This window comes from Schistocerca americana, chromosome X (assembly GCF_021461395.2).
Source record: "Schistocerca americana isolate TAMUIC-IGC-003095 chromosome X, iqSchAmer2.1, whole genome shotgun sequence".
NCBI lineage: Eukaryota > Metazoa > Arthropoda > Insecta > Orthoptera > Acrididae > Schistocerca > Schistocerca americana.
This window is the reverse complement of record NC_060130.1, coordinates 905,121,142-905,138,778: the sequence shown is the minus strand read 5'-3', so window position 1 is coordinate 905,138,778 and position 17,637 is coordinate 905,121,142.

Sequence of the window (17,637 nt, the reverse complement as noted above, 5' to 3'; positions counted from 1 at the left end):
TAACAACAAAATTGTCACCTGGATGTATCTAAATTTTTTTGTTGAGAAGATATGGAGTACCATATCTTCTAAATAACTTAGTAGCAGGGGAGACAGCTCACTGAATAATAGAAGCATTGAACAATCAACAGACAGACAAAAATAATGAAAACTTTGCTAGCTTTCAGATGAGGACACACACATACATGAATGCACACACTTCTGCGCATGTGTGTGCGTGTGCGCGCCCTTACACACACACACACACACACACACACACACACACACACACATTGTGACATCTAAACACATTATTCTGGGACTGCAGTTTGGCAGGTAGATGAGGGATGAGGGGTTGGGTTGAGTGTGGGGGTTACACAGAGAGAAAATGCAGGAGTGGTAGGGAGGATTGTAGAACAATGGCTGATGGCTCCAAAGTAGGCAGCAGGCATGTGGGATAGCAGCACGGGAAGGAGACAACAGACACACAGGACAGAAATGCAGCACATGGGCTCTGGAGCTGGTGAGTTAATATAGTGCATTATGACAATGATGTGGAGGAGTGGATCATTAGGTGGTTCAGGACAGAGTAAGGGAAGAATGTTGGGTAGAGGATATGGGAAGTAGTCCAGCAGAGTTTGAGGCCAGGAGGATTTTGGAAATGAAGGCTGTGTTGCAAGGATAACTCCCATCTACAGAGTAAATAATTTGGGAGTAAAGGAGGTTTCTCACCAAATAGCAGAAGCATTAAGTCATCAACAGGCACAAACAAAAAATAAAGAAGCTTTGCTAGCTTTTAGAATCAATCCTTTCTCGAGCTAGAGTATGAACACGCACACAAAACATACATGTGTGCAAACATGGACACACCCCAACATAGTGCTGGCACTATGTAGGGGCATAGACGAGTCAGAGAGGAGAGAGAGAGAGAGAGAGAGAGAGAGAGAGAGAGAGAGAGAATGTGCTTGTGTGTGTGCATGTATTGTGTCTGTGGACTTGTACCGTAGCTCAAGAAAGGATTGATTCAAAAGGTAGCAAGTTTTCTTTCTCCTTGTGTATGTGCCTGTTGACAAGTCAACACTTCTGCTAATCGATGAGTGGTCTCTCTTACTCCCAAGTGATTTACGTTCTACCAGAACTTTCCTTCTATGCTCATCTCATATGTGTAGTTCAGAAAAGTTGGTGCTGGGGGAAGTATCCAAATGGTATGAATTGTAAAGCAGCCATTGTACACGAGTATGTTGTGCTCTGCAGGTTGTTCCTGGACTGGTGAGCTATGCTACTCTAACTCATTAAAGGATTCATCTAAAAGCTAGAGAAGTTTTTGCTCTTTCTGTGTGCATGTTGATGACTCAGTGCTAATTCTATGGGTTGACCTATACTCCTAGAGCCTTCATATTCTGCTGAAACTTTCCCTGACATGTTCATATCCTCTAATTTTCATTTAACTGACAACCATTTGTGAGTAAACTTCAGCCTACTTAATAACTAAACTGTTAAAATGATTATCAATAAGTGACTTCAGCAGCTCACAGTAAGCTTCTAGCACTGGTAGCTGTAGAATTTGAGTAATTAATGATAGAGCTGCAGTCTTCTTACCTGAATCTTAAATAATGGAGCACGTCTATGTATTGTCAACTTTCATATTGCCTCATTTACGTTCTTACATTTTTTATGCTTTTTTTTTTTTTAAATTTTGAGGTCATATTTTGGACTAAGTTCTGGAGGGTATCCCATTACTTTTGTGGCTTCAATTTAGTAATTAATATAATCCATGGCCACTGTGTTTGAAGTTAAGCATTTTCACTATGATTTAAAGGATTCTTGTATGTAATGCAAGAATCCATCACCCTCAAATTCCTTTTTTCCATGCATTTCCTGCTTTATAAGGAACATTTCTCACATTTTCCAATACTAATCCATTACTGATGCACAAGAATTGTATTTTCTCTTAATTTTAGTTAACATGCTTCTCTTTAAGATTGGTTTTGTGTTATCTTTTCACAGAGCTGCACTGATAAAAATGTGTTTAGTTCTGAACCTTAATAGTGCAAAGTGCACCTAGCAGTATTGAAGTTTTGCATTGCTGTTCCTAACAGCACAAATGAACAGTCCACTGGTAACGTTCTATACCTCAGTCATTGAGAAAAGCCTATCCTTACTCTTCAAACATAGTGTGTACTACAGAACTGTACAAGGCATACATCAAGTTAATCTTTCAATGTCCAAGCTGATTCCAATTAAAAATAACTATAGGTAGCACATTGTATGTAAAAGAGGTTATGTTACTGTACTGACACCTTGTTTCAAGCAATCAGAAGTTTCCAATTGTCCATTTGTAATGCTTCATATCCCTCATTTTCACTGGATTAGTCTATTCATGAAACTGTGTTCTTACCTACATTTTGGTAATGAAATTCCAAATATGCTAATTGTTAATATTACATGTAGTTCATTCAGTTTAAGATACTATTTTTAAGTATTTTTAATTGACATTAGCATTTTACTTCAGGTTTTAGTGTGGATTTTATTTTCTTGGTAATAAGTTACTTTATATGAACCAAAACATTCACTTTCATAAACTTAACAAAGGCATCTTTGTTTTCTGAAATATCTCACAATATTGTTTGTTTTAAAAATAAATTTATCCAAAGTTATGTTACTTCTCTACATTTTCAATTTTGTAGAATCCAGTTTATAATATAAAATATTTTATGATATCTATGTAACAGACTGTTCTCCTTTATTACCATTGGATATTATGTATATTTAATATAATTGATGGATTGCGCAATGGTGTTTTGATCAAAAAGTTTCTTGGTTTTATAGAAGCAAACAAAAAGCCTGGAAGCTTTCATGAAAGGTTGGCAGTATTACATTATAAATACTTAAATAAAGCAGCTGTCATTACACCCATGAAAGAAAAATGGTCTTTTCTTTCTTATTTATGTGATATATTCAGTATTATATTGCCTTTGTGATACACATAGCAAGCTGTCAGTCACTGGACACAGTTCTGCAGTTCATTTCGTGGGATTTTTATGTAGCCTACTCAGAAACTATAAGTGGAGAAAACAGTATGTATTGTACCATACCTAATAATAAAGTTATTTTATTATTGCATACTTGTTACTAGAAATGTCAACTTTAGAATCTACAGCTATAGTCATTTACTGGTGAGATGAAGTTGTGATTTGTTCATTTATCTACAGTCCTTAGACCATTGGATGTGTCAGATACATTATAGAAATAATGTATACAACATAAAAACATAAACAATGTAGGACAGGATTAGGCGAGGACAGGGCAGGAAGTCGGCCATTGCCTGTCAAAGGACCTATCCCAGCATTCACCTTAGCAACTTGAGGAAACCATGGGAAACCCAAGTCAAGATGGTTGAGCAGGGAATAAACTCTACTCCTCCTAAATGCAAGTACAGTGCATTAAGATTGTCATAGTCACCTCTCTCAGTAGATGATTCTAAGTGGAATTACAAATTCATAGTCTACATTGAGACTGCAATATGCACAAGAAGTAAATCAATGATATAACTGGAACTTCTGAAAATAAAAATAAAAACACATGAATACATTATATAACACTGCTGTAAAGTATAACATACGAATACACAAAATCTGCTGACTCTTTATCCATCACAACTAACCTAGCACCAGATTGCTTCTCTGAGGAGGTGTATTGCTCTGCATCTGAAACAGAGAAAACAGAAAACCAACAGCAGAAACATTGTTTTGCTAAGAGAAACACAGCACAGAATCAAATGAATTCAACAGTAAATGGCGGCCAAGTATTCCTGTAAGCTAACATATTCACTTACATTGTAGAAACACTTCTCAACAAGAAATGGTTTTAACTCTTCCCTAAAACCATTTCCTTCTCAAACCACTTCGTGTGATTTGGCAGTGCATTATAAAGAATGAAACCAAAGTAGCTCACATGCCTTTGAGTATGAGTTTCTTCAATTGTCAAATATGGAGGGACCAGAGTTGTGAGTATTACAACAGTGGTAACTCTGGTTGGTTTGCAGGTCACCAAGCTCTTATCATCAGCACACATCTGTGTATGTACAGGGAGGGTACAGTATGCAAACTAGATGTTTTAAGCAGGGGCTTTCAGTGAGACCTAGTAGAGCTATGTGACAATATTCAAATAGCCCTTTTCTGTAAAGTAAAAATTTCTTTTGACTGACTATTAATTTTATCCCAAAAAAACTATCCCATAAACTACAAAGACTGGAAGTAATGAAAATAAGGCATTCTATCACCTTCTGAGGAGCAAACTATATAAAATCATTCCTCAGAACAGAACATGCAGAACTAAGTCTCTGGGAGAGTTTAGTTATTTGGCCCTTCAAGTTTAAGTCCTGATCAACACACATTCCTAAAAGTTTTGTGTATCATCCCCTTTCTAACTCATTTCCATCCAGTGCAAGTTGGAAATCTTGGTTTTGATTCCTCTTTACTAATGGAATATAGTTTGTTTTCTTCACATTAATGGATATGATCATGTTTGAAAAACTGCAAGTACCATACATATTTCTGCTTCACAAGAGAAAGGATGGGACCAACAGGGGAGTAGCACATGCCATTTGGGGATCAGTTTGCAAACCACTGGCGCAAAGACATATTATTAATACTCATCAAGTTTCAAAGTCTGTATCTGTCATGAAAACTTTATAAAAATGAACATTCACCTCAGTGATTATAAGAAATATTCTCAAAGTTAATCTCATACTTAAAAGCAGACCAAAGATTTCATATTTTCATACAGAGAGCTGCCTTATCTCCCAGATATAGAGATCACATAAATGACATCATTAGATGTCCTAGTAAGTGTTTGATATACAAATTAAATCTTTGGTCTCCATAATTTTCTTTTGAAATCATTTTGTTGGCAACTTATAAGTCCACTAATCACATAACATACTGTACTCACTCATCACATAATACACTGTATCTTACTGCAGTTTGTGCACTTATGAGGGATAGTTCTCAGATGTCGGCAGAAATGATGAGGAAGAAAATTAATTTGGTTGTACATAGCAGCAGTAATATCTCTTACTTTTAAATGTGAGAATGACATTTTGTTTTTTCAGTCTCCTAATCCTTTATCCAGTTCATTAAATGGATACAAACTGGGCTTACATCATAAATTGGATATTTTTGTCTCTTGGTACTGAATAACATTGTTACACAATGACTAATGAGGTTCAGAAGTGACTATAAAATCAGAAATGAAGGTATACTAACTATGGTAAGGAAACTATCTGAAAGCTATGCTAGTGATGTAAACAGCTAACACACCCACATTCGCATAATAGTGAGCCAGAATGTGAGTAAGAATGAGTAAGAATGAGAAATTTGGAATGAGTTAAGGAAACAGAAGAAAATGCTTTTCATGGCATGTTGTATAGGAAAATAAGAAAATTCTTAGTACAATGATGAGTAAACAATATCCATATCACCAAAGATTTAATACAACGAGAAGTAAAATAGAAGCAGCATATTGTGGCTAGAGGATGGCATGATTATGATTGACATAACTGAAAAAAAGTGTTGAAGAAGGACAATACTGATGTAGATTGATACCAGATGACTATAAGAATTGAAAGTGTGTGGGATGAAACGAAATTCCATTTTGGGAACTGAAAGAGCTGGGATGTATGAGAGAGAGCAGTACAATTGGGAGGTTAATTTGTTTGATAATCTTTGGCTGTTGTAGTAGATGCCATGATGCTGTGTTCTTTCTTACATATGCATTTGTTTTGCTGATACTATCATAACTTCATCTGCCATATAAGTGATGCGTTAGTCGATATCATAGATACCAATAATGTGTCTTTCGTTTGATAAAGGCTGTGAATGAGTTACCTGCACATTAAGTAGGTATGAATAGCAATGCTATTCAGAAATAAATAATAAAATCATCCATACCTAATTTATATTTCTGATTGCAACATGATCCTTTTATATTGCAAATTGTAAGATAATTGTTATTCTTGTTAGAAGTGTGCAGCAGAGTGTGATATTAGGTAATATTAACACCATGAAAGTATTTGAAAAAATATTGTTTATAAACACTGCCACTTACTTCTGTTGTCAGCCTTATTTGCAAATGGCTACCTTTTTATTGTAATGAGACTATTACTTGATAGATAACAATTAATTATATTTGTCACACCACATTTTTGAGCAACTTCATTTAATAGTTAAAAATATAAAACACATTTAATGTGTTTGCATGGTTGCAAATACTGTGTTCATAAATATTTTTATAAATTTCATAAGTATACTTATAAGCTTCAGTACTTCTGCACTCGTTCTATTGGGAACAGTTTTAGACAATTAACACCAATAACTGAAATGATAGGTTCAGAATTGTATCATACTACATATTAAAGAGATCAGTCATTTTGAGAGCACAACATTTTCTTCAGTGGCAAATGACAGGAAGGTGTGGTTATTAAAGCTGTTATTATTTTTATTACTGTTGGTCCTATCATCCTACACTAATGTACAAGAAGTAGAATGACTCATTCATACATAAATTTTACAAACATAAAACAACTGCATAAAAGGATGCAGTCTGCCATAGGCATTAAGCATTGCAAAATTAGCTATTTCACTCAAGTAACTGTTAAGTGTATTACACAACATTTGTCCATTCCAACAAGTGTCTAACCAAAATGTTTTTACTTACATTTATAATTTTTGAATTACATGGGAGCATTTGTAACAGAAATGTTTGATAATAAATAAGCAATGTTGTACTGCAACATCAGCTACATATTTTGTTTTGTTTCTACATCTAGTTTTGGTCAAACATTTTCCATACCTTCATTGAAATTGATTTTACAAGAATGTATGAAGAATCCATTTAGATTTAATTTTGCAACTGCTACTGTACCACTCATAAACGACATTGAAAACCAGTTCTAATCTGTCTTATATGTGTGAGCATTGTCGCAGGTTTGTAATTAGATAAATGCACTTAGCCAAAACAGCAGTTATCTGCTATTTCTGCAAAGTTCAACTCTGTTTAATGTAGCCCATATGTATTAGGGTTAATGAATCTTATTCTTTGCAGTTAAATATTTCATATCAGCCACATAAGTTTATAAATATATGTATCAGTGTCAGACAGTATCATGTAATCTTAGGTGAGTTTGCTATGAGAATTGGGACATATTGTAACAAATCGGTATTTCCATCCTATCCTACTTCGTTCAGCCTAATGCAGCATTACTGAAATTGCTGCAAATAAAACTTTTTTCTGAATCCTCTCGTGTGCTATATGTACATTTTCATTTAATAGAGATATCTTTAGTGATAAAACTGTATGTATCATGGGAATCAAATTTTAGATTGTGGCCTAAAGCAATGGATTGGTTCTAATCCCAGTCTGAAACATTGTTTCAACCTATCAAGTCTATTTGCAGCACTTATTCTACAACAGAATGATAGTTTTGTTCTGAATGCATTCCAGTGTTTGCATAAACCTGCAGATTAAATCTGTGCAGTAGCCTCACACAATTCAGAGCACATAAAAGTTGTTATTTCATGTTTTTGTACACCAGATCAAGATTATGCAACGTTGATGTTGGCTAGGTACATATGCTGTGGATGAGTAGTATGATATGACAAATTTTATGTAAGGAGAAAAATATAGAGAGATTATTTTTTAAATAATTTCTTCAAAATGGTGTCCACAGAATGTATAAGATTATTAAGTGGCATAATTTTTCGCTTTATTGGGCTGTAATTATTAGATAAACGTCTATGTGCTTAATAATAACCAGTTAATTTGGCCTCTGTGACTACTTTCAAGTTAGAAATACGTACAAGTAATTCAGAACTATTTCCTTTATGTGCATTTTTCGGACTTATTTTTACATACTGATAAAATAAATATAACCATAGAGGCCAAAATCAACTGATGTTATTAAATGTAGAGACTTTTGTCAAATAATCCACTACTTAACAAAGAAAAAAAGAAAGACATCACTTAATACAAGAAGATGAAACTAATCAAAATATGTAGATATCCTTTGACATTATTCACTTGTAGTAGGATGTAGTTAATATTCCAGTTACAATATTTCTTTGATTCTGTGGTTCAGAGCCCATGTTATGCTGTATCTATGCCAATAAATGGCTGGTTAAGTCAGTTCAAAGGTAGAAGGGAAGCAATGCCATACCACCTTCAGTATAACAATGCTTAGTAAGGCAGTCTGGTGTTAACCCAGTCTTGAAGCTGAGGACACTTTCAATTTGTCTAATTTACCTTTGTATATACACTTATAATGATCTCAAATTCTGCGAAATATTAAACTCTTTCTGGCCACCGCTGTACCATACATGGCAGTGTTATGTTATAAGAGTGCCCTTATTTACTAGTGATATATTTTCATTTAATATTGATGAATGTTATTAACAAAACAACTGTTAAGGCTTTTTAAGTGATTTCAAAATTATATCCTGGGTTGGACCCAATAAAATACAGTAAGCCTACTTATGGATGAACACCAGACAGTGATTCTACCAATTTTATAGAATGCTGAGTTTTCAACACAGCAAGTTCTTTCTTGTACAAAACAAGGAAAGAAACTAAACTAATTACTTAAAAAAGATGTTGAATGCTGTAGAGTATAGCACATGAAATAATTCAGTCTTAAATCTTTTCCAAGGCCAAGAGTAGAAAATGTGCATGACTACATATAAATTAATGTATAACAACAAACAAGGTACATAAACTATTTAGTCTGTACAAAGAGAAAAAGACGTGAAAGTTCTGTGAAGGAAAAATATTAATGGAAAGAAATATCAGACACTGGAGTACCATTAACATTTTGTTATATCTTTTCTATCTACTCTCTCTCTCTCTCTCTCTCTCTCTCTCTCTCTCTCTATCTTTCTAATACTTGTTACCTAAAACAGATACGAAATTCATTTTCATTTAATATCCCATATTACAAAAAGACTAAAGATTATGCAAATTGCCCTTAGTGAACATGGTTTCTAAGGTGGTCTCTCACACCTGTGTAGGTTCAGTCTGTTCTTGTTTATCATTTTTACAGTCAGCTTTCAGTCCCTCCAGGACAAGGCATACAGAGCATTTAACACTTTGTTGCCTGAACTATCAAAAACACATTTTTTCAGTTTTTTATGGAACACAGCAGTAAATAGTAGAAAAATAACAGTAAACATTTTTCATAATTTTTATTTTGACATTTTTACTGTTTTACAAAGTTCATATTGTCTGGCCCTCCAGTAACTAGCTAAACTACAAGACTCAGAATAGCACATATTGAAACTAACAAGATAAAATGAGTTACAATGCACAAAGGCTACAAATTAGTGAGTGTCTAGAAAGTAATTACACAGTAACTAAATGGAACTGAGTAAAATAACTTTTCCCTTCAGTGCAGCAGAGAAATTCTTGAGTGTGGGCTAGCTTGAACTGTACCTAACAACTTTGCATGTTTGCTGCAAAAGTGACAAATTGAACACCATTAATTCTTAATCTTACATCTTTTGGGATTAAGTATTCTAATTTCTTCCTTTTGTTTTACGTATTACTTTCTGTCAGAACTTTCCTCGCAGCTCTTGGACTGCTGTGGTTTACATTTGTGTGGAGTAACATGCCTTGAACAACACTTTTCCTAAACTCCAGCAGTGGAATCATTCCATGCAGTTCACACTACCATACATAATGTTTTACAGATGCTATTTCCACCATCTCCCAGAACAGGCAATGCTACCACTTTCTGAATTTTGTTCTCAGTCCACACTTTCCACATTACAGTTGCAGTCCTTTACTACAAATGGGCATTGAATGTTTATTATAGTGCTGTTCATCTGTTTTCTGGACACAACATTTACTTATTTTCAATGGCAATTGGAAGCCAGACACAGATTTGTTGTCTTTCCACAAACATACCTTAATTCTGGAAGATCCTATGACAGAAGTCACTTTTTTATTTCCTTACAAAGTGAAAAGCCTCTTGAGAAATCTTGATGTTGATAATCATTGTTTTCTCCACCTTTAGTCTTTCAAGCAAGCCTATGAAAGTAAAAAAAATGCTTTTGAAGGACAGTCACCTGTTTTCACCCTAAATTGTCTTTGATAACAAAAACCTACCCTTCCTCATAATGCATAATTATCATATTCCCTCTCCAGAGCTCCATTTCTCTCTTTATAAGTAACAGAAGCAATTATGTAGCCTATCTGGTCTGCAGTAAACCACAGTTTGACACCGCCTTTCACTAGCTTCATAGAATTGTACTGTTTCAACAAGAAAAATGGTAGCCCCTGTTTATTTGTCAAAAAATTACAAAAATGATTATTGAGCTTACATTTAAATGAGGACTGACTTTCATGCTGCTGATGAACAAAGCTAGTAAAATACAACAAAAAACATCAAAGAAAGTAACAAACTGCACTTCTGTAGCAGTGCAAAATATACACACATTACCAGATGTAGTGCCACAAGTTTTTCTGTTTATTTCATAAATAAAAACTAGCAATTTCACAAAAGAGGTTTGTGAGAAGAAAATAATAGTTAATCTATATGACATCAAAGTTGGTAAACCCAAAAATTACAAACAATTGAATGACAATATACACAGCTAATATGCTCTCTCAATTGCTGCTCTTAGCTGTCACCATAGATTATACAGACATACTTTTTGAACTGCAAACTAGGTCTAGAAGACACTGAAGTGTTCCCCAGTCATGAGAAACTTTTACTTAGATGAACCATCAGCCCAGGATATGGGATATATATGTGTGTAGTGGGAATAACTGAGGACTGGAAGAGGTGATACTTAGAAGTACCAACAGGCAACAAAGGGTTAATGTAACTGGCTATCCTGTGAGATATAATTCATTATGTATTGATATTCCTAACGATTTGAAATTAATGAAATGTCATTAATATTCTTTCAGTTTGCCATTCATGCAAAAGCCATCACAATGCTTACTGCAGTCACTTCAACTGCTACTGAAACTATGTGATTTTTTTTTCTACACAAGTTGTCAAATGAAAAATAAATCAGTTTCAACTTTTTCTCCAATACACTACAGTTCATTCATTTCTCTTATTAATTAATCTCACACTACTTCTTCTCTGCATCTCATTTAAAAGTTGTTGCTCCATATTGTAACAAAATATTGGTCATTTTGATATGATGTGTTGCCTATAGTCTTATAAATGTGACAAATATTTAATGAAAACTTAAGAACCTTTAACATATTTCTAAAAGGACATGATTTGTTTAGCATGATGTTAAGGAGTTTTCAACCTGACAGTTCCTATTTAAAATGGGTGTAACCATGTATGGTATGGAAAAGGAAAATATTTAGAAGATTACCTACAGCATTAATTAGTTAATTTTAGTTTGTCATGTCTGATATGTGTTATGTCACTCATAACACATTAGTACAATATGTTTTATGATATCATCTTTCAAAATTAATTTTTTTGCACATTCAAGACTGGGAGTATGGACAATTGCTTGTCTTCTTATTGAAACTTGGAGAAATATGCAGAAACTGCTTACACTAAAAGAAGTGCTTACTGAACTGTAATGAACTGGAGCACTTGTAACTACTGACTGACACAAAAATTTCTTATTTATTACATTCGTATAATAACTCACATGAACATGTTTCTTTGAAAGGTTATTAACAATCATTTGTACTATGTGACTGTTTATATGCCTCCTGACTTACGAGAAAAGATGATAATAAGTATTAATTTAATAAGTTACTCAAAAATGTCCAGAGGGAGATCTTTTATTGTTACTGACCCATAGTCGAATTTTTCTTTTTACTGGCTTCATTGCGGATTTTTTAAAATATTTAGTACATTACAACATTGTTCCATGCTATCTTGGTACTGCCATATCTGTTCTGTGAAATTGCAGCAGTGTATGAAATATTTTATACTTGTTCCATATTGTATTTTCAAAATTAAGGGCAAAATGTAATAATTTAATTTGCATTGCTCCAGGAACTTTATTATAAATTCTCACATCTACTTATGTTCAACTTACAAGTATTATCTGATAGTCAGAATTGTAAATAATTCACAGTCCTGGAGTTTCATCATGGATAGTGGACCCACTGGGGAAATCACAGTCAGTATTAAGTTTCTTTGTTCTTATATTTTTGTCTACACCTTTATTTAAGTCATATTGATAATAATTTACTTAATTCTTTTAAAGATTATGATGTCGTGCTCCTGTTAAAAATATCACTATGTCATATTTCTCTGCTTTTGCTGAAAAGAATTACAGACATTTCATTAATACAGAGGGTGAAGGCAGTTTGCACGTTTAGTAACCTTCATGCTTGTTTCCTTAAAACTATATTTTGTAGAGAAATTGTGTAGACAGTGTCTTATAGAGTGAACAGTTTAATAATTACTGATTGATCACATTGATATACTCACATTTTGCCTTGAATTTCAGCTGCCCATGTATATTTTCAAAATAAAAATATGGAAGAAAACAAACTCGTGTTTGACTAATTTCATTTTGTGTAAACTCAGAAAACCCATAAAATAGTAAGATCCAACAAATTCAGTTTTGGAAGGAAAAATATTCTGTATCTTCTCATGATTTTCAAGGGGTTGTCTGCAAGTGCTCTACAATAGATCGACAGTTTAATGAAAAATACTCCATTCCTTTAATTAGACATGATTACAAAATAGCTTGTACAGCAAAGATAGCATGACAGAATAGATATAATTACACCTGAATTATCTAGTAGTAAAGCAAACCATAAGTATGAATGAATTCTCAGCAGGTACATTCCTTCAAAATATAAAAAGCTAAAATATTCGGGAACTTGCAATATTAATATGGGTAAACAAATGAGTAAATGCAATATCAGCTTGTGTGTTATTCCTACAACAGTATCATTTGGAAACCAAGGGGCTATAATAGACACAATTAAATGGATTCATGCTAATATAAATTTATTGTAAATCACAACAAGAATCACAGCCATACAATAAACTCAATGTTGTGAAATTAGTGAAAGTCATATTGATCCATTCTTTAAATGTGACATGAAACTAGTGGCTCTGGAGATGCAGAAATTAGCAGTAGTGGTAGTTTGCAGCTCATAAATAAGAAGTATCATTAATTTCATCAATTGTATAAAATTATTCTAGTGTTATGTGTAATTAACTGGAGACTCCATGTTAAAGTTCATTTTCCATCAGATAATACTGACTAATGACAGTAGGTATTGCTGATGTCCAGATTTGAACTATTTTACATTGTATGGTGAAGGACATTGATAACCTTTTTTTCAGGCCTAGCTTCATGGACATACCCTGATGTCCTCCTGCCCTCCCCCTCCTTCCACACACACACCCACACACACACACACACACACACACACACACACACACAGCAGTAAAAAAATCTTCTCACAGCATACTTCCAATGTTTTCTCCAAAACAAACAGATGTATGAATTTAGTATCAGCTTGAGGGAAGCAAGAACATGCAAGAACTTGCAATGTCATCTCAAGAAAAAATAAACATATAATGTGTATTGATTAGCAGCAAGTGTAATCAAAGCCATTTTTGTGAAATCTAAAAATTAGTTTGTCATTTACCATGAATCTGAAAACCAGTTCTCCCCCTATCCCCACCCATAGCTCAGATTTTGGGTTTGCTCTTGCCAAGCTGGCACTGAAGAATTATATTAAAAGCCAATAATAAACTAACTTACATTAAGTAATTAATAAATTAGTTTTGATTAAAAGATTAATTAATTAGATATAAGCAGACAGAATTAACAAAAAATTACATTTCTTAAAAATATTGATACATTTAGAAATGCTTCCCCAAATATGGACACAGACAAACTTAAATGGAAGCAGGAAGAAAGAATACATACCACAAAGAACTACAGTATGGAAGAGAAATTTTGTCTAATTAAGAGACCAGCACTTAATGAAGGGTAGACATTATGTCACATAAACTAACATAGCAATCTAGGTTGACAGAGGCCACTATGGGTGAGGGAGTGGTTGGGTTCTACATCCAGAGGTATCAGTAACACAATGATACCTGGAATAACATTTTATTGTCATGATGAATACACAGAGCAATGTAGCTGTTTCGTGGCATTGTGTGGCACACAGGCCTCAGGGATGCACTGGGTAGAATCACTGATGTGCGTCATCAGTGAGTCATCAAGCTGGTGCAACAAGTCAATGAGCAGTGGTCAGTATGAGGGCATGTGGGCCGCAGTGGGGCAGGTAAGTAGGTGTTGTCTGTCACCAGATGTTTCATAGCACAGAGTGGTTCTACACCTCAGCAATCTCATGGACAGCCTGCCGTGCACTTAGGTGAGTGTAGCCGAATGCACAGTCCAGGGCGACAGTTGTCGCAAAGGACAGGCCTTGGGTTTCCACTATGGGATGACGACTGCAACCAGTGACAGATTTACATATAGGCATGGGCCTAGGGCGGCACCTTAAGGGGGTGACATTTTTTTCGCTGTACTCATTTTAACCTTTTACGTTTTAAAATAACTGCTATTACAAACGACAAAAATTTTTAATATTGTTAAACCACTTGCTATTTTAAATAACCCTTAGGAACAAAATTTGACAATAAGAGCTTGGAAATATACACAGTGTACTTGGTGACTGAATGGAAATTCAACATTGGGTTTATGTCTGGTATCATCTTCATGATTGTTCAAAATATTCTGAAGCAAGCTGTCAGTACAGCAGCCTAGAATACAATGTTTGAAACACCATTATTCTGAAAATGTTGTCAGCTTCTATTTAACACTATCATATTTTCCCCATGAAAATACCGGGACCCCTGAAAAGCTCTGACAAACTAATCATCAGTTTCTTAAATACTGTAACATGTGTGGGCCTCAGTAAGTAAAACCTGACTCTATTTAAATTTCTTGTAGAAATTATGGGGAAGTATCAAGTCAACCCTACACTATCGTAATTAATGTGAAAGCTCTGTGGTCTTCAGTATCTGAGCTTTGATTTAATGACAATTGTTCAACAAAATACATTGATATTTGGAATATTTTATATTTTGAAACACATGTTTATATGCAAAGAACATAAGCAAAACATCTAATAATGTGTGAAATACACTTCACAACCGTTAAAAAATTATATTTATTTATTTAATTAGTTACTTTTTTGGCAAAAAAAGAAGAAGCAGCCAACATTCGTTTTTCTCATTTATTGTACAGCAGCCTGCACGATATCAAAGTTCCCACTTTGTGCAATCAAATAGGTCGTGCCATTGCAAATTTTACATTAAACTTCTTAACTAAGTTTTTTCTTCGAGGAATGGTTATTTTTATTATATGGTAGAACAAGAGGTGCATTTGTGTGTAGACATAACAGCAGTGTTTGCACAGATGACAACACACCACATCAACTGTCAACAAGACTACTTAAACTTTGTAGTCCGTCTTCTCTGTCCACAGAAACTGCTAAAATGTTATAAGAATAAGTGGGATAAGGGTCGATCCAGCACACCTCACTGCCAGAAATTGCAAAAATTATTTGCTCTTTAAATTAGAAAGACAATATCAAGAATATTCAGAACTTATTTGCACCCTAGCTAAAATTCTGGCGACGAGGGAAACAGAAGTCAAAAAAGGGACTGTCTCATTTTATTTACGAGAAAAATTCCAGGTGGCAGGTGTGCTTCTACTGTTCGCTGACAACAGAAGAACAGGCAACAATGAAATTAAATTATTCTGCATTGCCGTTCTCTCATAGCACAGTTATGTTAAGTAATCTGAGTTGCTCAGTTCATTGTTCCGTATTTAAAGGAAAAATCTTTGTGTTTGTGTGCTATGTTTAAGGGGCTCCGGAAAGGCTCAAAATCATGAAAAGTTCAATTTTTACTTTTTTGCGTTTTCTGAATCTGCAAACTATTACCTTTTAATAGATATATAATTTCTTCAATTCTGAAGATTACAACTATTTTTAAATTTTTTTTGAAATGTGTTCTACATGGGCGTGACCCACTGTGGCGCTGTTAAACTGCTGTCAAATGGTGTTATTATTAACGTCCGTGTTCATCAGGTACATTTTAGTGATGTGAGATAAAGTATGTGTTGTGGCTAACCTGTGATGGTTCAATATATATCGCTGGTGTGATTGTCGATTGTTTCATGTTTATTTACTCTGTCGTTATCTTGAAAATATTCGTAATTTATTCTGTTTCTTGAGTCTCTGTTTTGTTGAAGTATAATAATGAGTAAAAGTAAAGTTATTAGAAATCCTCTGAAGGCTTTTAAGGAAAGGAGAAATGTTGGAAAGCCAAAGGTATGTGTTATTACTGTAAACAATATAGACAATAACCAAGTGAGTGAACCTAACCTCTCAAGTACACCTGCCCATAGCAGTCAAAATGGGAAAGAAAATACTTCACAGAAGAAGCTTGGTTCAATGAGTGAAAACTATGAATGTTTTATGGGCGAATCGGATGTGAATGAAATATTTGATATGTCGGTTCTCAAAGGAATTTTTTCAAACTGTGTAAGATGTATTCATTGTAGTGAAGTTGGTCTGGAACTCTCCATAATAAAGCACGTCGGACTTGCTAGTGAAATACAACTGAAATTTGATAAGTGTTCATACATTACCACCTTTTGGAACAGTGTTGCAGTAACTGCAACTGAAGAAAATGGTAGCAAAATCTACAAACACAACAACGAGCGATGCTTGTTTTAGACAAGGAACGCCTTCGGGCTGCAGACAGGGCTGTAAAGAGACTAGAAATACAAGCAAGAGTAAACAGGAGGAGGAACAAGAGGAAGCTGGAGGAGGAGTTTGCAGAGGATGAAGATAATCCATCCTATGGACCTGGAATGCACGAAAAAGTTAATCCAATCTTTGTCGCTCGATTTCCAAAACTTTTATTTTCTCATACTAATTACATGTTTTCTAAGGATCTTCCAAACATATTTGTTTCAAACTTTCAGTAAATGTTACACAGTACCTTCTGCATAATTTAACACAGCCTTTTTCCAAAAAACTGTATATTTTTAAATATATAAATAAAAAATTGCAAAAAAATGTTGTGAATTTTCATTACAATTGAAAGAAAATCATCTTTAATAACTGAACTAAAATTTTGTAAAATCCCTGTGTTAAGTTGTAGCCCATATTCCAATAAATAATCTGTAAAAAGTTCAACTTCCTACCTCAAATACTTTGTGAGGAAAGATGTAATTTATAAGCGTTATTTTAACATTGCAAGTATAGGGCGTTCCGGAGCCCCTTAAAGGAAAAATGTTTGGATTGGAAAAATATTGCCGGCCGCGGTGGTCTAGCGGTTCAGGCGCTCAGTCCGGAACCGCGCGACTGCTACGGTCGCAGGTTCGAATCCTGCCTCGGGCATGGATGTGTGTGATGTCCTTAGGTTAGTTAGGTTTAAGTAGTTCTAAGTTCTAGGGGACTGATGAGCACAGATGTTAAGTCCCATAGTGCTCAGAGCCATTTGAACCATTTTTTGGAAAAATATCCTGGATGTCTAGAGACCGGGCTGTAAGTGTCACATTGTTTTATCAAAAGTAAAGCTCAAAGTACCTTTTTGTGGAACACACGTGGAAACCATGGGAGCCA